Raw genomic sequence first — 8861 nt, 5'->3', positions numbered from 1 at the left:
TCTTAACAGTCCCCATTTGGCAGCCAACAACAAGCCCCCGAGTGCATTTCTGCTATAAAAAGTAAAATAAGAAAAAAATGGATGAAGATGGGGCGAATGCTGAAAAGCAATAATTTTTAACGATTTTATATCATAGCATATATTATAATGGTGGACATCAAGCGCGCGAGATGATTTCACCTAACATAAAACACAAAAATATCGTTGGTTCATTGAAAAATATTAAGTTTTAGCGATTTTATATCAAATATGCAAAAAAACGCTCTTTTCATATAAAATATATCGCACTTATTACGTTAAAGCATAACAACTCAAAATTTCCAAATTTTAGTTTTTTGCACGAAAACAATGTACAGTGGTCATCTCTACCCACTGTAAAAATCGTTCAGTGGTTTGTCTAGTCTTTCGTTAAAAAAACCGTTATGACTCTCTCTTTGTTTTCAGAATGACTTCTTTTGTCTCAACTAAAGAGTTACATTTTTAGTTGTCTCCAAGTGTTTGAACAAATTTGTGTCACATAAAGTGTAACATTTTGAATTGTGCCTGTTTACAACCAAACGGTTTGTTTAAAATATACCACTAAGTGTATAAAAAAGTTTCAGGAAAAGAGTAACAACTCAAAAATTTGTTATTTTAGTGCAACTACTAAACAAATAAGAATGAAACAACCGTTCTATTGTTTTTAATGATATTTTCGTGCAATTACATATTTTTTTCCTTGTAATATATTATTAATATTTACGGAAACAGTTTTTCGTCTCTAAAAGTTCAGATTTTGAGTTGTTACGCTTTAACGTAACAAGTGCGATATGTAAAATACATGGGAAACTTCATATTCTTTGCGACAATAACAAAAAAGAACCACTTATTTCAAAATGAAAAATAAATATATTTTCTTTTTTCGTATAGAAAAATATCCACCACAGCTGCCAGAGGTATTCAGTGGTTCGACTTTTTGTGCAACGCCCTAATATGCATAATCAATATGTATAGATTTTACAACCCGCCACTGTATTTGTTTATTTATACGTAAGTGCAGTTAGCCTTTTCATACTAAAACATAGTTTTAAACTTTCTACTAATAAATATTCAGAGTTGCGAATACTTAGCCATTAAAATTGTAAAATTAGCTGCAATAAAAAATATTTTGTTCCATTTGAATGTCTAAAGTTTTGGCAGACACTATTTGAAGCACTCTAAGGGTTAGTTTTTTAGTGCAGGTTTTACTACCGTAATTCTTTTTAAGGTTAAGCCATGTAGCTTAGTTGGAAAGTTGGGTTAAAGCGGCAACACAAAACTGGCTTTAAAATGCAAAATTACAATTTTAGAAAGTGAATTTCCTGGATTTCTCAAAAACAACAATGCAAAAACATAAAAAACAAATTTCAAGCTGTTCCAAAACCCTTTTACGGGTGGCATTACGAACCAGCTATTAAGCTAAAGTGCACGCCACTTGGCGCGCTTTTGACCCAAATTCCAATGCAGATGCGTAACACGCAATGTTGAATTTATCAATGAAAAGCTGTGCAAATAATGCAGCGAAAAGAAGTGCAAATACTTTTATTTTTATTTAATTTTTATTTTTTATATATTTTTAGGCAACATACGTTGCATAAAAGATCGCCCAATGAACTGAAAGAGTCTCACATTCAGCCTGAACTATGCCTTACTGACTGTTTTCGTGCATTTCATTGTAGGCACTTAAATATATTTTTGTTTGCCCATTTGCAAAAATAATGCGACTAAAAAAGGAAATCATTGCCAAGTCATTTAGTTAGTGCTTTAAGTCCAAAAACAAACGTCACTCATTCAATGCGCACACGAAAAAGGAAATCACCACAATTTATGATGGGAAAATGGTGATTTCTGCATTTATTTTGTGACTGAGATTTGTGTACTTTTTTAATCATTTTTTCGCGATTTTTTATGGTCAATGATAAACACAGAGATACAGCGTTGAAATGACCATTAAAAATTGCAATGTGCGACTTGAAGAGAAATATACAGACATATGCCTGAATAAACCAGCATGCATTGTAACTATAAATATGTCTGTATGTAAGTATGTATGTTATTTGTAGCCACATACATACCCGTGCACTCGCATACTCATAACCAGCCAACGGCGACAGCGCCAGTGGCAGCCAACGAGTTGGAGACACCGGCAATTAGAGTTGATATGAAATTTTTCATGGTAAATGACGAAAAATAAAGAGATGTACGAAGACTTGATAAAAACTCAAAATGAGAGCAAACAAAAATAATGTGAATAATTACATGTGTACGACGATGTGAGCGATGTGAGCAGTGCAGGAAATGGATGTAATGCAATCGGTCGACACACATACACACATATTTCGTGCTTATACTCGTATGTATGTATGTAAATATATGAAAATCATTACTTATTTAATTAAATAGTAAAGATGATGAATTATGTGGAATATTTTTAAGATTTAATATTCCGAATTTTTTAATGTGCTTTTTTATTCAATAATACTCCCAAAAGCCGCGATATTTCGAGATATTTTGCGAGATGGTGAAAATAAAAACCGTCAAGAATATAAAATTGTTATGAAAATATCTGTATATTAAAAGACCTCTCTCGTTGATCGAGAAGAAAAAGTCAGAAAACGAGAATTGTCGTGAGAATGTCTAAATATTTTGAAAACGTACTTTCGGTGGTCAAGAAGAAGAAGAATTCGGGAAAATAAAATACTTATAAAATATACAAATATTTTGAAAAAAAATAAGTTTCGGTGATTTAAAAGAAATTGTCGTGAAAATATTTAAATATTTTAAGAAAAGTACTGGAGGTAATCGAGAGAAAAATAAGTCATGCAATATAATTGTCCCGAGACACTTTAAAAAAAGGCTTTTGATATTTTAAAAAGAAGAAGAACTCATTATAATCTCATTTAAATCATTTGCCGTCCAGAGTCGGCTTAAAACTGTAGGTCCCTCCATTTGTGGAACAATTTCAAAACGTACGCCACGAATAGGAGGAGGAACGCGGCCAAACACCTAACAGAAGTGTCAGTGAAGAAGAGCCAACTATTTATTTATTTTTTATTTTTTATTTAGCGAAAGCTTGTCGAATATCAAAGTAGGCATGGCTGAAACGGGACCGGCAACGAACACAAGTGGGTATTGCCCAAAGAGATAAGATATTTAACAGGTGGCGCAAAATTAATAGCCCAATCGAAAGATTTATAATTTCTGCAAATGACGTCATACGTCAATAATATTTCACACTTGTGAACCAGACAACTGGCAACCAATGAAAGGTCTGGCAACAATAAAGGTTCAAATAAAGATTTCCATCACTCAAAACAATTTTTTTTATTTGATAAAAAAGTATTCAAAAACAAAATTGAATTGAATGATTAATTTTGTGCCACCTTATAAGTATTTCTACTGACATGGAATGGCTTTTGGTACATTAAGAAGAAGAAGAACTCAAAAAACTATAGTTTCTTGTCCTGGAAAATTTAAATATTTTGAAATAGAAGAAGCCAGAACTGCTTCTCTCGAGAATATCTAAACACTTTAAAAAAGTGCTTTTGGTGAGGAAGAAGAAGTGAAGAAACTATGATGTCATGGACAAATTTTAATATTTTGAAGTAAGTACTTTCGGCGATCAAAAAGAAGTCGGTAAAATATAGTTTGCAAAGACGCTTTGCCACATAAAATTAGTTGTTAAATTAGTAAACAGATACACGGAATTTTTCATTGGCTCGCAGTAAGTATTTTAAAATAGCTTGTAAAGTTATGGGAATCCCACTATGAAACATTGAGGCACTACTAACCATAGTCTTACCTATTGGTAAATAAATAAAAAATAGTTTAAAAAAACTAAAAAACACGCTTTTATTGCCAATCGAACTAAAAAGTATAAAATAAATTTTAATGACAAAGAGACCTATAATGAAGTAATAGCAAATCGAACGATCAGTCATAGTCAACTACCTCAGAACAGAATTATAACAAAAATTAAGATACAAATAGAGTAATTCAAATTAGAGTTAAAAGCGTGGGATGCATTTTGCTTCACTTTCATAACATTCTGTACATAGGTAGTTACCAATAGAATGATTGTAATATTTACTATATCAAGCATCCCACGCTTTTAACTCTAATTTGAATTACTCTATTTGTATCTTAATTTTTGTTATAATTCTGTTCTGAGGTAGTTGACTATGACTGATCGTTCAAGTGCTATTACTTCATTATAGGTCTCTTTGTCATTAAAATTTATTTTATACTTTTTAGTTCGATTGGCAATAAAAGCGTGTTTTTTAATTTTTTTAAACTATTTTTTATTTTCTACTTTTTAGTTCGATTAGCAAAAAAGCGTGTTTTTTAGTTTTTTTTTTTTTAAACTATTTTTTATTATGAATGAAAATTATTGTTATCATTGCAGTCAGTGAATTAATGATTCGATATATTCGTGTTATATTTAATTCCTTTCTTATCGACTGTCAGTCTAAAGCTATGCAGTTATCGGCCGTGATAAAAAAGTAATCGGGATGAAGAACTTATTTCGTGGAGGGAGCCTGAGAAACGGCTACCCCACTCCATTGGCCAGTTTTTTTCGATTTTCGTGGTGTGGTGCACTATGAATTACTTCCACCTGGCCAAACTGTTAATAAGGAATATTATTAGAGCGTTATGCGTCGTTTACGTGAAGAAATTGAGCTAAAAAGACCCGAATTATGGGCCAACAACTCTTGGTTTTTGCATCACGATAATGCACCGTCTCACACTGCACTCGTTCTTCGTCACCATTTCGCCAAAAATTCCACGCATATCGTTCCGCAACCACCATATTCGCCTGATTTGGCTCCATGTGAATTCTGGCTATTCCCAAAACTCAAGAGACCACTCCGGGGAACGCGTTTCGTGTCGATTGAGGAGATAAAAGCTGAATCGAAGAAGGTGCTGATGGCTATACCGGAAATGGACTGTTTGGCATGTTTCGGGGATTGGAAAAATCGTTGGCATAAGTGTATTTCATCGAGAGGGGATTGTTTTAAAGGGGATGAAATTGATTTACAAGAATAAATAAAGATTTTTCCTTTTACAACCAAATTCACCTTACTTTTTGCCCGCAGGTAAAAAAAGAAAATATTAATCCTGGCAATCCTAATAAGGATAATGGAAAACTTTTATCAAATTATTGCATTGTCATCGGTCCTTGATAGGTGTGCAAAATTCCAAGTCGATCAGAGTTTTAGAAGCCAGTGAAAACTAGGCTCAAAGATTCCGTTACATACATACATACATACATACATGCATACATACATATATACATACATACATACATACATACATACATACATACATACAGCCCGACCTAATAAAAGTGTGTTAAAAATAAGAAACGAAATTGAGGAGTGTTTTTCAAATATAACAAAAAACAATTATTTCTCAAAAATGTTGAACAAAAAAAATTCTGAAAAATTAAAAAAAAAATTTATCAAAAAATTTTGACCAAAAAACATTTTTTTAATACACAATTTTTTTTTAAGAAACGAAATTGAGGAGTGCTTTTCAAAAATAATACAAAGAAACATGTTTCTCAAAAATTTTGAACAAAAAAGTTTCTGAAAAATTAAAAAAAAAATGGATCAACAAATTTTGACCAAAAAAAATTTTTTTAATACACAATTTTTTTTAAAGAAAAGAAATTGAGGAGTGCTTTTCAAAAATAACAGAAAAAAAATTTTACCAAAAATTTTGAACAAAAAAAGTTTCTGAAAAATTAAACAAAAGGATCAAAAAATGTTGACCAAAAAACATTTTTTTAATCACAATTTTATAAAAAAGGAATTGAGGAGTGATTTTCAAAAATAACAAAAAGAAACATTTTTCTCAAAAATTTTGAACAAAAAAAACTTAAAAATTAAAAAAATTTATCAAAAAATGTTGGCCTAAAAAAATTGTTTTTTTTAAATAATTTTTATATTAATTTTTTAATAATTTTTTTTTAAGTACATTTTAATCTAAAAAATTGAAAACATATTTCAGTGTTAAAAATCCACAGATAGCCAAAAAATTTTTTTCTGAAAAATTAAGAAAAGATATATCAAAAAATTTTTTGGAATACACAGTTTTTTTTTAATATATTATATTTTATTCTAAAAGATTAAAAACAAAAAATTCCAACGCAAAAAAAATCCACAGATACCCAAAATAATGTTTAAAAAATTAAAAAAAAATGTCTCAAAAATGTTGGACAAAAAAACAACTTTTGTCTAACTATTTCTTTTAAAAAGTATATTTTATTCTAAGAAATTTAGAAAAAAATGGATGTGTTAAAAAAAACCACGGATGTTTCACTTTTAAAAACTCAGTACCAAAACTTTCAATATGGAATAAATGTCAAAATTATAAATTTTGGAACAAAAACACATTCGAATACGTCTTTCTCAGCAATATTGAGAGCGTTTTCGATAAGATAAAGTGGATTTCATGCGTCGATTCATACCTATAGATGAGACTTGGGTCTATCACCACGATCCTAAATCAAAACAAGAGGCAAAAGAGGGACGTAAATCTGGTTCTTCGACTCCGAAACGAGTTCATGTCCAGAAATCCGCCAAGGAGGTGTTAGCATCAGTTTTTTTGGGATAGGAAAGGTATTTTTTGTGAATTACTCGCAGACTGGTAAAAAAAATAAATTTTGAATATTTTTTGTAATCTTCTAGACCAGCTGAAGGAAAAAATTCGTGAAAAAAGACACAGTTTGCAAAAGAAAGAAATATTTTCCATTAGGACAATGCACAGAGTCACAAGCGCACTTGGGCGATGGCTAAAACCCAGGAATTACATAAAATTTGAATTGTTAGAGCATACACTGTATTTCTGAGATATGCCCCCTAACGACTTCCATCTGTTTCCAGACATAAAAAAATGCATGAGTGGAAAGCGTTTTTCATCAAATGATGAGGTCATGATAGCTGGGATGACTTCAGCGATGAAATTCATAAATTGAAATCTCGTTGGGTCAAGTGTATTGATGTTTAAGGAAACTACACCGAATAATAACACATATTTCAAACCATAAAATTGGATTTTCCTTATCGAACCGTAAAACTTATTAAACAACCTAGTATGTATGCATACCACGGCTCTGTGTTCGCTACTTAATAGCATTTAACTTTTGCTCATAAGTTTTGCATTTCCATTGATCTATCCAAAATATTTTCTACTACTACATTTATTTTACGGTCAATGAAATAAGACACTTAAACGTTTTATTAACGAAAATTTGCGTACAAATATAGCCATTTCGTCTCCACCAAATACTACAGAAAACTCCAAAAAAGTGAAAGGATGAAAATGTACCGTAAACATTTCTTTTATGACTACACAAAAGAGCATACAAATGCATACAGGAGGCGTGCTTATAAAAACCAGCAAAGCGCTTCATTGTGCTTGCCTAAGTAAATGTAACTTTCAGCAGAAAATTACAATAATTAAACAGCAGTAACAATTAGTGCCTGAAAATTTACGTGATGCATAAATTCGAGTTATTGTTAGTGGTCATAAAGTCAAAATTGGGGTAATTTATGCAGCTTGTAAAATTGTAGATCCGAAGTGAAACTTAAAAATGTGCTCAGCAAAGTATGTATGTATGTAAAAATGTTGAAAAATGTTAATAATTCGAAATAAAAACACTATGAGAATATACATTTTTTTTGTTTTAGTTAATTTTTAATAACTTAAGTGCTCATGTTTTTATTTTAAATTCGTCTGTTCTATGCTTTCAAGGTATTGGAGGGATTCTCCATTGCCAGCCATTTCCTTGGCCACCTGCTAAGCAATTTGTGGAATCGTTCTTGAAAGGATAGTCAACAAAGTTCTAATCTGTAGAATACACGGCGGAAATAATTCAGAAGTGTGACCAGCATCAGACCGTTAACCGGCTCTCAGCGGTTTTAAAGGAATCAGCGGATTGGCTGATGTAACAGGGGATATGCTTATTTATGACAAATTGACATTGGTGATATAAGAAAAATTCGACACAACCATTTCTCATGAGAATCTGTTGCCGTATGAACCAAGAATGACAGGAACGAAATTGCGCCCATCAGAGAGTATGTGAAATCACATCGGTGCCGTTGCAGGAGAGAGATGTGAAAATTCGAGCAAGAATGAAAGCAGAAGAAGAAATTACATAAATAATAAACGAATAAATTACAGAAGTGCGACGTCACACACACATCGATTTTGGCAAAGTATGTTAGCGGTACTATGGGATTGGAAGAGTGTAAGAAGATGTGTCAAATGGGCATGATGGAAAGAATAATGAGATGCCGCCTATCGTGGTCATGTTACTTTGCTCTCAGCGAATTTGACAACGAGTTACGTGATTTTAGCTCCAGTATGGCCAGGTTACCTAACTTGATTTAGCATTTTTTTTGTTATCTAGTCTCGGAGTTTTAGTTCTCTCTTCATGACATTTTTCTAGCCTATTCTGATTAAAATGTAATGTTTATAATTTTGTAAAATATACATTTTTTAATAATTAGTTAAACTATTCACTCAGTTTTATTTAGCTTTACTTTTTTTTAACACCTGGTGGCATTGCCCGCGATTGCAGGTGTTGTTGGTGTTCTTCTGCTTTCTGCAGTCAAATCTCTCTCTCGCTACTGCAGTGTTACCCAGCTTTGGTTACAAAAACGTACTAAAAAGCCAATTTAAAGAAAATAAAACACCAAATTTGTATTGAATCACTTAAAGAACTTTGTATGCGTGACAAATTGTCTTTAGAATGTGCGTTTTTTTTAAATAAATGTGTTATGCTTATGTACAATTTAATTTATGATTTTTTTCAGCGAGAATCTTTTGTTAAG

At 31.5% G+C, this 8861-nt stretch overlaps 1 long non-coding RNA gene across 1 annotated transcript; it reads left to right on the top strand.

Moving 5' to 3' along the window:
- The first annotated feature begins 355 nt into the window (after nt 1–355).
- On the top strand, nt 356–8467 carry LOC128861125 (uncharacterized). Its single transcript, XR_008454339.1, has 3 exons — nt 356–560; nt 910–1029; nt 7777–8467. It is a non-coding gene; the product is annotated as an uncharacterized LOC128861125 (long non-coding RNA).
- Nucleotides 8468–8861: the final 394 nt, after the last annotated feature.

This window comes from Anastrepha ludens, chromosome 4, assembly GCF_028408465.1.
Source record: "Anastrepha ludens isolate Willacy chromosome 4, idAnaLude1.1, whole genome shotgun sequence".
NCBI classification, from domain to species: Eukaryota; Metazoa; Arthropoda; class Insecta; order Diptera; family Tephritidae; genus Anastrepha; species Anastrepha ludens.
The sequence above is the reverse complement of the archived record's forward strand: the minus strand, read 5'-3'. Positions and strand labels throughout refer to the sequence as shown.